This window comes from Haliotis rufescens, unplaced genomic scaffold (assembly GCF_023055435.1).
Source record: "Haliotis rufescens isolate VD_foot unplaced genomic scaffold, xgHalRufe1.0.p SCAF_5, whole genome shotgun sequence".
In the NCBI taxonomy this organism is placed as follows: Eukaryota; Metazoa; Mollusca; class Gastropoda; order Lepetellida; family Haliotidae; genus Haliotis; species Haliotis rufescens.
In genome coordinates, this window is record NW_025964223.1 from 8,551,065 (window position 1) to 8,570,796 (window position 19,732).

The 19,732-nt window shown below is 39.6% G+C and overlaps 1 protein-coding gene across 2 annotated transcripts in view; it reads right to left on the minus strand.

Annotated features, from left to right (window-relative positions):
* LOC124110340 (stimulator of interferon genes protein-like) overlaps positions 1 to 19,104 on the minus strand; it is a 35,157-nt gene extending 16,053 nt beyond the window's left edge. Inside the window, exon 1 of one of the 2 annotated variants that reach the window (XM_046469634.2) lies at positions 18,815 to 19,104. The gene's annotated coding sequence lies outside the window, so the exon portion shown is untranslated. Of the gene's footprint in view, positions 1 to 15,109; positions 15,237 to 18,814 lie in introns of those variants that run through there. The other variant, XM_046469633.2, reaches the window with a different exon arrangement.
* Between the last annotated feature and the right edge of the window lie 628 nt (positions 19,105 to 19,732).

A 19,732-nucleotide genomic window follows, 5' to 3' on the forward strand; every position in this document is an offset into this window, starting at 1 on the left:
TTAAGGCCGGACGACTATATATCATATGACCTGGGTCATCTGGCAGGGGAGTGACCAACACACTTTTTCGTTTTGACGGGATATAAGCCGCAAGTACGATGCCACTATTTATTATCTTAGTTAAATTATGTCCCTTACCCATCATCACATAAGGTGGGATAATGACGATATTCAGTAGCCACTCGATGTTTGCTTCAACCATAGTCCATTTATTATCGTCGTTGCGAGTAATATTGTACGAAGTGTTTTTAAGGAGTCTACTAACATCGACATCGCTTAAATCTCCTAGATTACCCGTGAATGTGACTTCTTTCCGCTTGTATACATTATCGTGTAAGTGTAAAGCGTATAACTTACCATTGTAACCGGGTTTATCAAATCCTTCTGTGTCTCCGAGATCGGAAAGCGCAATTGTATTACATTGTCTTACTGTTCCAGGGCCTGATGCATCAACCATTATTTTTAATATGGAGTGTTACACTTAAGTATCCTATATGTACAGGTTGATGTTTTACATCTAATACAGAAATTTTGAGGTCTGAAATAATACCACGCTTCAATTTTTTATATTGTAATAACGAGAATGATTCCGTTCTACCGCTATTATATTTTTCATTTTTCACTGGAACACTTCTGAGTAGAGTTGAAGGACTTTCTAGTTGAATATTATCCGTCGTGCTTATTTGATCAAGATGGATGAACAACTCTTTATAGGGAACTAAATCGGGTAATTTAATTCCCTGTCGTGGTTTGTTAGAATTTATAATTCCTACTCTTTGATGAAATCCAAGTGTAACTTCTAAGTATGGCCTAAGAACTACAACGTTTTCTCCAGAGTCGACTTTCACTATCCCATTCGACTCATTTTGTGTTAGACTAGCTCCATTAGGCTTAAAAATTTCATCATTGAGTGAGCATACGCTGTAATACCCATCAGGTATAGTAATGAATTTTTCAATACCATTGTTTTCACCTATTATATCTATACTATTATTTCTTCTCGCAGCACTTATATTGGTCCACAGCGGGTAATACGTTACATCGCATAGAGCTACTTCGAGTTGTCCATCCGAGTTATCGATAGTATGAAGCAGTTCAATAGACTGACCATTTGTTATTCCAGGTAGTGTAACATACATATTAAATATACAATGATACTATATCATAACTTAAATATGAAATCGAGATACATTACTAATCAATCGATTATAGTAACTGCCTCTGGTGCTGAATTTTTCGTTAAATTCCCAGATATCTTTGAAAAGTACAGGGTCACGGCAACTAGCGATAAAATGGTGCACGATTGGTTTCACAATCCGATGCAATTTTGGCAGAATCAGTTAAACTTTGCCATATGGTGTGCCACAACGGGATGTGGCGTATCTGTTAATGCCCCAGGATTTATGCTAAATAAGTCTGTTTTATTATTTCACGTGTATTATCAGATTAGACGTATACTTAAAGAAATTAGTGCTCCATTACCGCAGGATGGAGCGTGGAATTCCACAAATAATCCGTACAATAGGTCCGCGTATGAACGTATTTGTAATGAATTTAATGTTTCTACGAGTAAAGATTGGCGTATTAAAGGAGCAAACTATGGTCTAGGTGTTCCTTACACAGGGGAAATAACCGTCAAAGAAGAAAGCGATGATTTATTTAAAGAAGTTAACAAAGGTCCATTTAATGCGTTTAAGTTGTTGCATACCAGCAAACTTTACATAAGAATGTATGATTATTTTCTAAAAACTCATCATTGGTATAAAGACTGGGAACTTTCAAGTAACGATTGGAGAGGGGATATTATGAGTTTTAAGAGTGGTTTAATTTATATTGTTACAAAATTTATACAAATGAACGATACCGCAAACGCTTGGAATGAATTTCTTAATGATAAAACGGAAAATAATTTTACTAACCCAGGATTTGTAAGATTTAATGAATCGATAAGAACTTATGTATGGGCAATTCTCGGTGCACAATCGCAAACACGAACATCCATTATCGGTACTGGGACGGCGCTCGATGCACAAAAACAGTTTGTTGCAAACGTGGAGGACGCCATTAATTCACCAGTTGACATACCATCGTCTATAAAGCGTTTTCAAGATGCATTACAGTACGCTCAATCCAAAGTGGACTTCGTTTATGCGCCGGGACTATACATGTCCCCGAGTAATATGGAACTTAAGATCGGTCAAGTGATAGGCTATAATAATAAAATTGTTATCGCTACCGATCAACAAAAACCAGGCATAAATTCAGATATTAACGTCGAATTAATAACGCAAACGATCATGGGCGAAAAGGGAATAGTCAAGCCGCAAACACCAACTATCGATCAACCATCTACTAATGCACAAGTACCACCGCATATTGAGGCTAAAAATCAACAACATATCGATGAAAAAACAGCGCTCGTAGTGGGTGGAGTCTCGGTTGGTTTACTCATGATTTGGTTAAATAGTTCTTAGCGAACTGATTTGGTGGTTAAATAGTTCTTAGCGAACACGTACAACAGCCCTGCAATTGCTACGATCAGCCCCCACAAGTTTTGACTAAGCCAAGTGGTGGTCTTAGCTAATAAATTCAATAGCCAGGAAACAACACTCCCTATTATACCGGGAAGTGCGGCTGCGGCTTTCTCAGCGAGCTTTCCCAGTGCTGAACCTAATGCTTTTAAATGCTTTTTTATCCACTCTTTTATACCATTTTTATCGTTGGGCGGTGTACCTCCACCTGTACTGCCACCTGTTAACGAGAGAGTCAAAGTCGATATAATAAATCCCAACGCGGTTAAAATACTGGCAATGGTTATTCCCTGTTCTCTGAACAATGTTTTAATTTTATCGGCCAGTGTAGTGTCATCGTTGAGGACTTGATCGATAGTTTCTCGAATACGACTGATTTGCGAACGAAGTGCCTTTCTATTACTGGAAGCAGCTTCGATGCGGGCCGATCTTTCTTCTTCTAAGTTACGTAATCTTTCTGCTACGCGGCGTCTACTGAACTCATCGCCCGCCTGTTCGAGTTTTGTTTTCTCTTGAGCTATATGCTTGTGGATTTCGGATATCTTGGCTGTATTATTGATGAGTTCTCCCCGCATTGTTCGCATTGCCTTGTCAAGACCTCGTAATTCCCTAATACTAAACTCCGAATATGGTGATACACTGACCGTGGAATTATCGTAATAGGTATCTAAGATTTCTCCGAGTCCGTTCGTGGCCACATTAGAGGCTTCTTCCAAATCATCTGTATTACCGAGTTCAGTACGCACGGTTCGAAGAACCTTAGTAGTCTTCGCGGGAAGTTTTGCTCGTCCGTATTCTACAAAACCTAATTTATCACGAACAAACTCGCGACTATGTTTACCAGCTATAGTAGACAAGGCTAGGGGCTTACGAGTACTATAATGCATAAGATCAATATGTGGAGAGTCACGCAGTCGCAATATTCCTTTACTATCTAGCATAAACTTTGAATAGTCACGACCTATTGGGATAACATAATTTTTATCATCTTTTAATGCATCGTAATAATCATTGACGGTTGATTGTAAAATTTCATCGTTAAGATTCGTGCCACCAAAGTTGGTTTCATCAGTACCCTCTTCGTTTGGGTTATCAAAGTCATCAAATGTACTTAGATCTAATTCATTATGTTCAAAATTAGCCATTTTTATATTAAACATAGGGTACATAATTTCAATATAAACAATGTCTTCACAATACGGACGCAAGTTAAACCCACAACGTAGACTTCGAGATCCATTAGGGGTCAAAGCAATTCGTCAGTCTGTAACTATAACTAATAACCCTAGTACCATCGATCAGAATCAAACGCTTCTGTTTCACTTTCCTAATCTCGGCGCACACGATGTGTTAGTTCCGGGAACTGTCCGACTAGCGTTTACGATTAGTTTGACTTCTACAGACGTTAACAGGGAGCCCGTTCAGAACATAGGTCGTGCTATCGTTAAGAAAATCGCCATTAAAATTAGCGGTAATGAGGTTTTGAGTATCGACGATAGCGATGTATACTATTGCTACATGGATCTCTGGAGAACGGATAAAGAGCGGGAAAACTTACAGTACCAAGGTATTTGTAATAAGAACACATTGAGACTGCGCGTGGGTGCTGAAAATGGTGTTGATACCAACGAAAAAGATAAGGCCGTTGCCGACGCATTAGGTAACAGATTCTATGTTCCCCTAGACTTCGAATTACTACATTCCCACATGCCCTTTTATCAAGCATCCCTAGGCGATAGGTTAGAATACGAACTCACTTTTAATGACTACGGTAGAGTAATCAGATCTGCTAATGATGATGCTAGCTATTCTATTGACAATATCTCGCTGGAGTAAGATATGATAACGGATCCCGAATTAGCCAGACAAATTCGTAACCAGTATTCGGGAAGTTTAGCCATTTTGTACGATCGCGTGCTGCGACACCGAAAGATCACGAGGGACAAAAAAGATACGATGTGGAATATCAATCTAAACGTTCCCACGAGGTCGCTGAAGGGTATTTTAATGTTGTTCGAGGACCCCTCCGATGCGTTTAAAAGAAATACCGAGAAGTTCTACAATCCCAAGATTACGAAAGTAGAATTGACTATCGAGGGCGTTCCTAATCAACTATATAGCCAAGGAATGCTAGCGTATCACCAGTGGAATGAGATTAAAAAACTTCCTTCTATAAAACGTTCTCCGGAAGTTAACGCGGTCGTGAAAGATCTGTCTCTCGGGAGTGTATCGATGGGTGAATACCTCACCACGAAGTACGCGCTATGGCTCGACATGCGAACAACGGACGATCACCAATTACACGGCAGTGGGAGGAGAATAGAAAATGCTAGCGAGGGTGCCACCATACAGATAACGAAGCTTCAGGAAGCGACTGGTAAATTAAACATATATTTGTACGTGATTATGGATGCGCAACTTAATATACAGAATGGGAGATTCGTGCAAGCAATCTATTGATAATCTTTTACCTAAAGATCCGCACTGCACTATCATATGCGAGCAAACGGGCTGCGGAAAAACAGCCTTTATTCTAGATATTTTAGAAAGTCATTATCGGGACGTTTTCGATCATATCATTATTCTGTGCCCGACTATAAGCGTTAATAAAACATACTTATCGAGAGATTGGGTAATGAATGACGACGGGGTACACAGAGTCGATCCGGGCGATTGTTTACAAGACTGCCTCCGAGTATGTCACGAAAAATACAAAGGAGAATTGACCCTTTTCATAATAGACGACTGCAGCGCGAGTAAAGAACTCACAAAAAAGAAAGATATGCTTTCCTATTTAGCATTCTCCGGTCGGCATACTCAACATAGCGTTTGGGTACTTACACAAAAATACAACTCTGTCCTGAAAGATCTCAGAGAGCAGACCAAATGGGTAGCGCTGTTTCATTGCAAAGACCGAGATTCATTCGAGGAATGTTTACGCGAAAATGATGTCATTTATACCAAGGGGGAACGAGACAAAGTCAGAAAAGTGTTAGCGGCAACGAAGCACTGTAAACTCGTATTAAAAACCGATCAATTGCTTAGCAAATTATAGCAAATTGTAGCAAAATTATAGCAAAAATGTAGCAAATTATAGCAAAATGTAGCAAATTATAGCAAATTGAACATTAGCGGTTAATATTACATAAAAATGTGGTTCGAAATCCTCATTCTTTCACAACAGTTCATTATTACGGGATGTATTGGATATGTCATATTATATTATGTTAGACTTAAATATCTCCTTAGGTATTACATTATGGAATGCGACGAACTCATCGAACAAATGCTCAAAGAATCTGATGTTGATCAACATGCTGATAAATCTTTAGATAAACATAGAGAAAGACTTGCCGCTTTGGTAGCCGGTGGAAAATGTTCCCAATATTTGGGAGAAAATTATACCATCGAAAAAATTGATAACATGACCGACGAAGAGATTAAAAAACTGTACGCTCGTTACGAGTCTAGACTGGGAGCTACCATGACTAAAACGATAGGGTCTTCTATATTACAACTATACACAGCCGTAGCTAGTACGTTTCTCCCCATCCCGGCAGAACATCGCCTGTATTTATGCGAATCTCTCGAGAAAGACCCATTCATCGAACATGCTATAAGCGCAGTGAGCTGTGAGTTTTATCATAGATACGGAATGTTCTTAGCTCCGTTCACCACAGCTTTAATAACGGCTAGGTATTGTCAATTTAAACATACGTGCCCACTTAATAATATAAATGGAGACACAACAGATTGCGGAAACACAATCATAACAGGTGACACCACAGATTGTGAACGAGGAACAACAGATTGTGGAAACGCAACAACAGATTGCGGAACAACAAGTGAATGAGGATGTGAATGAGAAAACAAAAAAACAACCCAGAGTTACTAAGAATCCTTTGAAAATAGCTGCAGGAAGAAAGGGAGGGCTGGCGAGGAAAGCAAAATTAATAAATAATTCAAATATTAATCCGATTAAAACATGGGCACTAGAAGGAGTTGCTGGTATAGCGGCTGTATGGTTCTTTTATAAGTCCGGAGAAGAGAAAACGTCACCCCCGCCGCAACAACAAGTTCAATTAGAGGTTAGTCCTCATATAATGCTATAAGAAGCATGACTACTCCAGCTACAGACGGTAAAATGTTGGTAAACGCGACGTATCATTCAGCGGTGGTCACCGGCTTGGCCATTGGCTATGCCCGTATGGCTAAAATGATTACTAAAGCCACACCTCCCAAGCTAGATTTTAATGGATATGACATACCAATGATGGTTCTGGATATTGGATTGGCTATGGCGACGAAGGATATGCTCATCAAACAAGGACTTATCCCGGAAGACATAATGAAGTAATTAAACATTTGAATATTTATATTCATATAAATATGGCAACAATTGCGATGATGGTCGGTGGAGCTATTGTTAATGCTCTAGCTTTTTCGGGGAGTAATTTTTTATTTTCTAGTATGAGGGGATCAAACGCTAAAGAAGTTGAAGAGGAGCGTAAACGACATAACGAAGCTTTAGAACAATACCAAGCAGCCCAGTTACAATATACACAGCAGAGAATGAAGAGATTAGACTTTATTCATGAACAACTGATTAAGGAAGGACATTCAATTCAAACGTTTAAGGATGTCGAATCTGCCATGCACGAATACTTCCTCGTTTATGGGAAAAAACTAGACCCAATACCGAGACCAACAATGAGTCAGTTTTATACACCGTCAGAGGAACAAAAGAACCGAGAGGTCACATTTATTATTATTGGATTGAGTTCTCTATTGATTTTCAGCTATACCATGCATAAGTCAGAGTGACAGCTGTGGCTATGCATAATCAATATCTCACAGTGTAGCTGTGATTTGCATTTAGACAAATGATATGATAGATGTATATACCATGAATAACTGCAAGTTTACACTCATGGGAAAGACTACCCTTTGTAACCGGCGCTGTGTTGATTTTTTTTACTGCGGGATACACAACTATTACATCAGGCGCGGAAACATTAACTATAAGTGTTCTGTATGCGGGATAGGGGTCAAAGGTCGTTATTGTTTATGTAAGGAACACGGTGCTGATAGGGTCAGGAACCAGATTATTTATGCTAGGAAGAGAGATTACATCAATGAGAGGAATAGGTTGGGGAGAATATGTATTTAGATATATGAAAACAACCAATTAGACATTTGTCTCATTTTGCATATACCATTCAACCACAATGGTTTTTGTCAGAGAATTAAAAGCTATGGCAAAGCAAAGTGGACTGCGTGGATATTCTCGTATGAGAAAAGCTGAATTGATGGATTTACTCGGTTTGGAATACAACAGACCCCAGACTGTTAGAGAACTCAAAGTTCGAGCGAGAAACGGTGGGCTGAGAGGTTATTCTCGAATGAGAAGAGCTGAATTGATCGCTTTACTAGATAATAATCAACCTATTGATAATGATATTCAACCTAATAATGATGATGATAATCAACAACAAGAATTAATATTTGTACCCACATCCGCCGGCGTTGGTAAATATCTAAGAGGTTGGAAGATGGATATTAATTCCAACATGGATGTTAACGATATTAAGCCCATCATATCGAGTAAAATTAACGAGGAATTAGATGATTTACATAGTATAAAATACCAGCTGACGATTAAAATGACATTGAGTAAAAGTAACACAGACGATAGCACCGAATATACCGAACCATATTTCCGTAGCAATCAAGAAGTTATAACCGAATCCGATACTATAAATTCATCATTAGATACATCAATTCAGAGGATACAGGAAACTTTAGAACGCTGGACTAATAGAGGTTCGGGTTGGGGTGTTGATAAAATCGATAGTTTATATTTAGATATAGCAAATTATATGCCCTTCAAAGGTGGATCTTATATAGATTTACCTCCGTATTATAAGAAGAAAAAAGCCATAATTAACGTAAAAAATAAATCCGATGACTGTTTAAGAATGATGATAAGATCTGCATTGTTCCCCGTAGACAAGCATCCAGATAGACCTTCTAGCTATCCTCAAAACGATGGACTCAACTTTGATGGTATAGACGAACCTACACCAATATCACAAATTGATAAGGTGGAAAAGCAAAATAATTTAGCTATAAATGTTTTTGGACATTCTAAAGGAATTGTTGTACACAGGATAAGCTCCGCTCCGGAAAATATTCCCAGAATCAATTCATTTCTGATCGAAAAAGATGGTAAATATCATTATACGTGGATAAAGAGTTTAAACAGGCTGCTATACGATCAAACTAAATATAAGGGAAAGAAATATTTCTGCGAAAGATGCCTGCATGGGTACAGCAGACAAGATCTATTAGAAGCGCATAAAGAAGACTGTAGAGGTGTTGGACAGAATGCTATCAGGATCGATATGCCTAAAGAGGGAAAAAATATATTAAAATTTGAACATTATTGTAATCAAATGCCAGTACCATACGTAATTTACGCCGACTTCGAAGCGCTTATCAAACCCATAGAAAATACCAACCATAGTAGTTTTATGTACAAAACTCAAGAACATATTCCTTGTGGGTTTGGATATATAGTTGTAAGGTATGATGGGAAAACAAACACTCCCGTGATTTACAGAGGTCCCGATGCAGCGGGAAAGTTCCTAGAATATCTACAAAATGAAGAGAGAATAATCAGGGAAAAACTATCGTGTAAGATACCCATGCGTATGACGAGGGATGATTGGAGTGCCTATAAGAAGTCAACGAGTTGTCACGTTTGTAATAAACCCCTAGATGGGGATTCCGTAAGAGATCATTGTCACGTCACGGGTAATTATCGGGGAGCCGCGCATAACGAGTGTAACTTGAAACTAAAAATGAACTCTCAAACAATACCCATCCCCGTTGTGTTTCACAACCTTAGGGGATACGATTCACATCTCATTATGCAAGCTATCTCGAAGACCGACGGCGGTTTAACGTGCATTCCTAACAATATGGAAAAATGCATATCGTTCTCGTTGACTAAACCTATACATTATAGGGACAAGGATGGGAAATCTAGAACAAAGCAAAGTAATGGGCTTAGATTCATAGACTCCGTACAGTTTCTGTTATCTTCCCTGGACAATTTAGCTAATGCGAACAATCCCGATGACTTTGCGATAACAAATAAATATACCGATAAGATAACTCGTCATTTGTTGCTGAGAAAAGGTGTATATCCTTACGAATATATGGATGATTGGTCTAGATTCGAAGAAACTGAATTACCAACCCTCGAATCATTCTATAGTAACTTAACAGAATCTAGAATAACAGATGCCGATTATGAACACGCTCTGACGGTGTGGGATAAATTAGGTTGTAAGAATTTAGGCGATTATCACGATCTGTACTTAAAAACAGATGTACTGTTACTCGCCGATATATTCGAGATATTTAGAAAGACATGTTTCAAACAATATGGCTTGGACCCGGCATGGTACTATTCCAGTCCCGGACTATCGTGGGATGCATTGTTGAAGAAGACCGGCGTAGAACTAAAACTACTCACAGATTACGATATGCACTTGTTTATTGAGAAAGGATTAAGAGGTGGTATATCGATGGCAGCTAAAAGGTATTCTAAGGCTAATAATAAATTAGTGGAAGGATACGATCCCAGTAAACCCGACACCCACATATTATATCTCGACGCTAACAATTTGTACGGATGGGCTATGAGTCAACCTTTACCCACGGGTGGTTTTGAATGGGTCAATGATATCAATGTGAATAATATCCATAATATCGAAGTGAATAAAGGGTACATACTAGAAGTTGACTTGGAATATCCAAGTTCGTTACATAAAGATCATAACAGTTATCCGCTAGCTCCCGAAAGATTAATGGTTAATAAAGACTGGATGTCGGAATATCAACGCTCCTTGATGGGTAATAGTAGGTTAGCTAACGTAGAAAAACTCGTACCAAATTTGATGGATAAAACAAAATATATAGTTCACTACAGAAATCTCCAGTTGTATCTATCGTTAGGTATGAAACTTAAGAAAATACACAGAGTTCTAAAGTTCGATCAAAGCCCTTGGATGGAGCCCTATATAAGGTTGAACACAGATTTAAGAAAGATAGCTACCAGCGATTTCGAAAAGAATCTGTATAAGCTCATGAATAACTCGGTATTTGGTAAAACTATGGAGAATCTAAGGAAGCGTGTTGATGTTAAATTAGTCAGATCTAATGAGGAAGAAAGACTCAGGAAATTTATAGCCAGTCCGGCTTTTAACAGAAGCAAGATATTTGATAACGACTTAGCCGCGTTGCATATGCAGAAGAGTAATATAAAATTCAACAGACCGGTGTACGTCGGTATGAGTATTCTCGACTTGTCAAAACACTTAATGTATGACTTTTATTACAACGAACTTAAGAAGCAATACGGCGATAGATGCGAGGTGTTATATACCGACACAGATTCTTTGTTGATGGAAATACAAACCGAGGATGTGTATAAAGATATGGCAGAAAAAATAGATATGTACGACACGAGCGATTACCCAAAAGATAATCCACTGCACAGCGTTGTAAATAAAAAGGTGTTAGGTAAGATGAAGGATGAATGTGCTGGGACCCCTATAGCGGAGTATGTGGGATTAAGACCTAAGATGTATTCTATAAAGAAGTCCGATAATGGAGAGATAAGAAAAGCTAAGGGTGTTAAGAAGTATGTTGTAAAAAAGCATATCAAACACGTACAGTATAAAGAATCATTATTCAACGGTAGAACGTTCAAACACGAGATGAACTCTTTAAGAAGTTACAATCATAGGATATATGGATTAAGAATGAACAAAACATCATTATCCCCCTTAGATACAAAGAGATGGATTGATAATGATGGTGTAAATACCTATGCTTATGGTTATGGTGGTAATACCGTACCGTCGGGAACTATGAACAACTCTTCTCGTACAAATGCCCTACCGGGTCCATCTTGAAGATAATAAAGAATAGGCTCTCCTTCTTTCGTAACCAATCGACTAATGTTATACGTCTTAAGGGACCATATGGGATCGGTTGCACGACGTAGGCCTCCTTCGAGTTCACCGGCCTGGTATAAATATCTTACCCTTACTCTATCCGGAAGTTTTCGTTCTTTGCCTCTCCTCGGTGCTGAAGATTCGGAAGTCACGGATATCATTTTAATAGCATCGGATGGTTTCTTCCCTATTAATCTCGTTACTTCATTATTCAGCGCTGATACAACGGCTGATAATCGTGTCACCCATTCGGTTGATCTCAATCGCTCGGATTTCATTTCGATCCCATACTGATAGCCAAACAAACGTTCCGCTAATGTCCTGTTAAATCTTTCGACGATAGCTTGACTGCGGTGGGCCTCTCTTTCACCACGGACGATTTTGACATCGTTCTTTGTTAACAGTTTAGTTACCGATCCCATAAACTCGCGACCGGGATCTACTTGAAATAGCTTAGGCCATTTTAGCGGTCCGCGTTTATATATGCGACTCAGTGCATTAGCTACTTCTGTTGATTCTTTCGATGTTAATGGCTCAGCCTCTTTGTATCGACTAGCCACATCCACAACGGTTAAAGCGTATTTGTACGTTTTGCGTTTTACCTTATCGTGGGGAAGAAACAAGAGGTCAGCCTGATGAACTTCATTCGTTGTAAAAATATCAAACTTCTTCCTCGGTATATAACGCGGTGCCGGTAAATATATCTGCCACATCGCTTGTTTCTTTAACCAATCCTTGGCCACATCTTGAGATACCTTAGCCGCGGTGGCTAATTTTTTTATTGCTCCTACACCTTTCCAATATCCTCGTGGGCTATAGTAAATTTTATCCATTATTAATTAATACTGATATTTCTTTTAATACGACTTTCGCTGAATCACATCACTAATAGAAGCAATGATTGGCCCCAGGTATTGGTGAGCTAGAGCCAATTTAACTGAATCTCATGACTATCATTAAATCGCATCATCATTTTGGCATAAAAAATTCCTCCTGTAGTAGCAGTATAGGTATATGAATCCGGCTCCAGTGGAAGTGGTCCAGAACCCCTATTACCTATACTACTTAAGTTAGCAAATCGCTGGGAAGAAGACGCGTATGTTGTTCTCTCGCAACCAAACCAGAATATCCCTGTGTTTGTTGTGCAGAGAGAATCTGGTGACGGGAGGAAGAGGACCCTGCACCGGAATCACCTCTTGCCTATAGGATCCATCCCTATTTTCACCAAGGCATCTACTACGCCAAAGCCAACACCAGCGCCAAGATCCAAAACACCAATTCCAGTCGAACCAGCCACTGGATTGTCAAAATCACTAGACCATGAGGACACTGAGGACAGTGAGTCAGTAGAGGAAGCTCCATTGATCATTCCAGCAGTTCCTGATGAACACACTTTCATCAGTGGGAGTACTGTGGAAGAGGATACATCTACTTCACAGAAAACCGGTGACGACCAGGTGTCTACTGAGGCAGATGGTAATGCTTCTGGTGGTGACGACCACGTGCAGGTCGACATGGATGTAGACCGCACAGAAGTAGAACCTGAAGAAATTGATACAGAGCAAGAAGACTCATCTGGAGGGGAATCACCTCCTGAAGTTGTCCAAAGACCAATACCACTCCCACGACGCTCTGGACGCGAAACTAGGAAGCCGGCCTGGCAGACGTCAGGAAAATATGTGATGCGCCAGACTACTGATCCAGATTGGCAGCAGAAGAGTCGACGCATAGAACAGCTAGTAGCTACCGGCGTCATTGGTCACATCAGCAGTGGTATATCCAAAGCACTACTTTCTCTCGTTGATGAACAACCAGAATGACGCGGACGTCATTTTCATAGGAGGGAAGTATGTGGCAGTTACATATTTTGACTATTTCTTGTATTTTACCTTTTAAGTATAATTCATGTACATAATTAAATGCAGTTGTAGTCATTTTATTTTATTGCTCAGCCTACTTTAAACACTAAACCATCAGTCACATCACTCTTACTAGGCATGCTTACTGCATGGTTTGTTTGTGAATGTCACACCCTGTGAACTAATACAATAGCCCCAGCCTTCTCCCTACCAAGCCTTTTGTCTATATGGCCAGCTTGGGTACTCAGCCATGCTGTATGCTGGACACCTAAGGACTGTGGTCACTCCACATATACCTCTCCACGGATAAAGATAAATATACATATATATTCACGTGTTTTTTCACAAGGATCGTTATTGGGGAACCTTAGATCAAATTCCAAGGTTAGTATTGTATTATTGATTTGAGGATTTTATTCATTGAATTGTATTTGCAATATTGTAGATATTGTTTGTATTTGGATATGTGTGTGTTTAGACACGAATACATGGAATGTAGATTTCGTAATTTTATTGAGTTTAACGACCAAATAAGTATTCTACATTCATTAAAACATGTATAAGCATTAAACTAAAAAGTAAGATTAGTAGTTTGTAGAAATGATAGAGGTTACTTGTGATATAAGAGGTAAGGCTAAGCAAGCATGCATGGTATGAATGTAAGTAAGCATATATGAATGAATGAAAGTTAGCATAAATGAATGAATGAAAGTAAGCAAACATATATGAATGAATGAAAGTAAGCATAAATGAATGAAGGTAAACATAAATGAAGGAATGCACGAGGCATTTTATAATATTACTCTTTCATGTTCAGCTACATGTATATATGATAGAAAGTATTTGTTCTTATTGGCACGTCTGCATGTACTGTATATATTATTATTTCCTCTGCAGACGAGTTTTGCACTACTGTGCAGAAACTTAGCGCGGCATCGTCCCCAGGTGTGATATCAACCATGGCCCACACACCTGGTAGGTTTACATGTCGTTTACATGTTGTCGTTTACATGTTGTCGTTTACATGTCGTTTACATGTCGTTTACATGTTGTCGTTTACATGTCATTATCTAGTGTATGTATTTGATCATATATCAAGACAGAATACGTTTCTAATTAACATGTACATAAATATATTTTTACCCAGTGCATTTACAACAATACTATGTACGGTATCTCACCATACTAGTATGCATATGAATTGTATGTATATATCTGTGTTTATGATATGTGTATTGTTTTATATGTACTATATTGTATACCTGATTGTTTCAGGGTGGTTTTTCTTTAAAATCACATTAGCATTTCTGCAAATAAAAATTGGCCATTGACGAACACCGTAGTGTCTGTGGTCTGTGAGCATCGGACCCAGTCCTGCTACATAAAGATCAATGCTTGATAAACCATCGAAATTGGGATGCTACATTACTCCATCAGTCACAATAGTTTATGGATCAATGCTGGATAAACCATTGAAATTGGGATACTACGTTACTCTAAGCACTGAACACCTTTCACTCAAAATATACCACAGACAATATGGTCCTGCCTGTCCCCCAGCGCTCCCCTTCCCCATTCTACCCGTCATCTCCGATCATCTGAACACAGGTAACTGTAGGAGAAATAGCACAAACTGCATAGTATGTGTACTTCCTTTGTATCAAAGCATCTACATGTACATTTATCTCACCTGTGATCACAAGGTCTATCTCTCTGTGTGACGGGCTGCAGGTTACATAACCATAGAACAGTCGAGAGTGTACCTTCAGCCTTCAAGCCGTTCACTCACCCGTATACACAGCGAAGTTAACAATGCTGGATTCCCCTGGATTATACATAATTAATCAAACGTATTCACACAAACTCATATTACCTGTACATATATACAATAAAAGACAGTAGCACCAGTGTCATGCCATTCACACAGTACAAAAGGTTAGATCAGATGACATAATCAAGGTAAGGCTTTAGTGTAAGTACATAAGCAGAAAATATCAGTATATTTTATTACTTTAGGCAATATTTAATCACAATTGCTTGACCAAACATATAGTGACAAAAAACGAAACATAGACATTAAAAAACGACGGGTGAAATCGTCCTCCAAGTGAAACAATTCAAGGGGAATTCCCCTTCTTAGGGTTAAAATTACCTAGTCAGTAATTACTTTTACCCGTCTTATCCCGTCTTGGCCCGACCCGGCCCCGCCCTGTCCGGCCCCACCTCAACGTAATCCCCCATACTCAATAAACGTGTAAAGGTAATTAAAAGCGACAAAACCCTTCCCACAGCCACAAACAATCTTTCCTAAAAGCAGATTCGATTTTACACTTCCGAGCATCATCAGAATGTGACTTTAAATCACTATTACATAGTGGTGATACCAGGTGATCGCGAAAGGATGAGCATATAATGCCCCACCGGTGACACGTCACAAACACATGCAAAGGCAAATCAACTGTTCACCTGCAAATAAACATGGGAACATGCGGTACAAACTGGGAAATGCATTGGACAGTATTTTGTCACAGATACGTCAAATTTGGAGGTGTACTCCACATGTCTACCCTAAAATATTTTGAAAGTTTTACTGAGGTCTTGAATGTTGTTACCTTGATCAAACAACTTTAGAGGAAGAGTCGCAAGACCCTCTTTGAAATCATCGTAGAAAAAAGCATGCTCGATTATACCTTAGGAGTTGTGAAATGTAGACACCAAAGGCTGGAGCTTCTGGAATATTGCTCGACATGAAGGGGAAGTTGACTATTGGAAAGTTGAAGTTATCCATCTCGTCATACAGTCTTGTGGAGAGTGTTTTGATAACCAGTACCATGTGCACAAAGTCTACATTTGTTTTGTCTTTCAATTGAAAATGATGTTCTTCGTAGAAGCACAAATATAAAACAAACACATTTTATACACCGACGGAGTCATGTTGATTATCAGTTGCGGTTTGTCTGTACCGAAACGAACCTACCTTTTGCAAGGGGTGACACGGTTGATTGTAACTAATACGATCGCTACTAATATACAGTAAATTATTCATCTAATGGCGTTCAATATGATTTGCAACTTCAATATAAGACCAAGTCGCAGAATATCTTTTGCACTTTTATTTTTCAATATAATCTCCATTCACCTCAATACACTTATTCCATTTGTCCTTCAAGCTTTTAATACCACTTTTTATAGAAATCCGCAGATTTGCCCTCTAACCACGCCTCTGTGGCAGCCTTAATGTCCTCGTCATCCTGGAAGCGTCGTCAACGTTGGGCAGAGTTTATTTGCCGGGACAGGAAATAGTCACTGGGGGCTAAATCTGGGCTGAAGGGTAGGTGATTTAACTGTTCGAATCCACATTCACACATGGCGGCCTGTGCAATTCTCAACTTGTGAACAGGAGCGTTGTAATGCAAAAGTAAAATACCACTTGTTAACATCCCACGGCGTTTCTGGCGAATAGATTTTCGCAATTCTTTCATTACATTTGCATAATACTATCCCTTGATTGTAGTTTTTGGTGGCATGTAATCAATCAGTAATATGCCTCTTACATCCCAAAATATGGTGGCCATTACCTTGCCAGCCGATGGTTGAGTGCAAAAACTTCCTCTGAGGCGGAGAATAGGGGTGCTTCCATTGAATGGATTCCAATTTAGTTTCTGGGTCCCAGCGGTGGATCCATGTTTCATCACCTGTCACTAGACGAGAAAGAAATCCGGCGCCATCAGCCGTATAGAAATACAGGAGGTCTCGACAACTTTCAGTTCTCTGATGGCGATCTTGAGCTCTGAGGTTTCTAGGTACCCATATTGCAGATACCTTGGACATACCAAGATGCTCATGAATAATGGTTCCAACAGTTCCAACTGATATTTGGAATACCCTAGAAAGTTCAGATACTTTCATTCGTCGGTCAGACAAAATTCTTCTTTCTATAGCAACAATGGTTTCCGGTTGGGTGGCATCTGAAGGCCTGCCTGACCTTGGGTCATCGTCTATGGACTCCCTACCCCCTTTAAACTGTAGAGACCAACGGCAAACTGTGGAATAGTCAGGAGCATCCTTACCCATTACTTTACACATGCGATCATGGATCTCTTTTGCTTTGCATCACTGCTTGGTAAGGAACTTTATTACAGTGCGTTGTTCATGTTTGAGAGAATCCATGATTGTGACCACCCTTATGTGAATGAAGCCATCACATCCATCTTTTTGTTGTGTCTGGACACGAAGTCGTGTCAACCTGATGTTATGACTAGTGTCACACCTGCCACAAGTTGACATTGTTTGTGTAATTCAAATGCCCAAGTTGCAAAACTTATTGAACGCCCCTCGTACCTGTAATAGTTCACATACGATTTCTTCTTTGATTAAAGACCCGTGAAGATCCGGGGTAGAATAGGTCTTCAGCAACCCATGCTTGCCGTAAAAGGCGACTATGCGTGTCGTAAAAGGCGACTAACGGGATCGGGTGGTCAGGCTCGTTGACTTGGTGGATCGATGCTCATGCTATCGATCACTGGATTGTCTGGTCCAGACTCGATTATTTACAGACCGCCGTCATATAGCTGGAACATTGCTGAGTGCGGCGTTAGACAACAAACCAACAACTTTGATGGAAAATATGAGGATTCATATATCCCGACGAATTTCTAAGGAGAGTTCTTCAAATTAAGAACACCACTCAATAATGATGCTGTACGTTGATAAGCAGTTTGCAAATGAGTTATTATGTCAAGTGTTTGTCAGATATTTGTCATTAGAACATGACAGGACCGATCAGTTGAAATAATTTCTGTTGCTATTTGTGGTGGGTACCTTGCTGTTTTGACTGGACTAATATATATATATATATTAGAAGCAAAAAGTAGGATTGAAACGTTGTGTTTGCATAATAAAGAAGTTGTTAGCCATATTACTCCTTGTCATATTACTTTAGGTTAATGTTGCAGTTATACTGTGTGAGGTATATCAGTCTGAGCACAAGGATCCCTTTGTGCAACGGATATAAGGTTCTGAGAAAGTAAGTATTCAGTTGGAGTTCCGGGGCAGAATGGGCCCCCTCCTACCCAGCTTCAACCGACAAACAAGGTATATAGGTAGACAGAAACACAGGAAATCTCCCAGATGCGACCTGGTTAGTCTGTCTCACTATCGACCACCGATTTTTCTGGTCCAGATTTCGATTATGCTGCAATAATGCGGCATAAAACACAATTCACGCGGTCTCAATGAGAACGTCGCTTGTTCGCCACCATTCGAACATAAAGCATTCGGCCCAGGGAATATCTGTAACTTGTGTTATAGGACGTCCTGCGGAGTGGGTTCACTCTCTCTCGGGTTGTCTACCTGTCGGTGAGCCGGACCTTACTTTGAAGTTAAAGGTACTTACGCGTGTGGTCAGTCGATGCGTAGAACTGTCCAGTCACCAGCTACAACTGACCGTAATAGTAGTAGCAGCCCATCTTATGTTATATATTCATCCTCCAGTGCTATTTGACCGTGACCCTCGCTGACAGTGTCCCACGTGATGCATAAATCACGCCCCAACACTCGCCCAACGTTAGCGAGCTTGCGGGCTTATCTGACATTTACGCACGAGTATGACTCGTCCTTGGAAATTGAAAAATAATTTCTTTTCTTATCGGACATACTATTGTTAACGACGTATACACATCTTTATGCAACATATCAAGCTGTCCACATTGATTATCACGGTTTAATAGCAGGAAGAAAATTAGGGAGGAAATTTCTTGTAAAACCTTTTGTATTGATGGATACAAAAGCAAGGCCGACAAGGAAAAATATAACGTGTCAATATAACCTAAGGAAATGATGTCTGACAAACACTTCCATGGTTGTCATCCGTCCCTTTAATTGTACATTGCAGGGCGATTTTCAGCGTAGATGTTGCGAACTATGAAACCATTCATCCTTAACGTAGGTGCATAGTTTTAGATGCCGTCATGCATAAAGATGACAGTGTCATGTGTACCCTTGCTCCAGCAGGTACATTCTTTTACTCAAATTATTGCGTGTCTGTAACATTCTCCGCTCTAGCTGCGGTGTCTGTAACATTCCCTGCTCAAGCTGTAGTGTTTGTAACATTCCCCGCTTCGGCTGTAGTGACTGTAACAATCTATGCTCTAGCTATATAGTCTGTAACATTCCCTGCCCATGCTGTAGTATCTTTAACATTCACTTCTCTAGCCATACTGTCTCTGCTCCAGGTATAGTGTCTGTAGCATTCCTTTCTCCAGCTGTAGTATATGTAACTCTCCCTGCTATAGTGTCTGTAACATTCTCTTGT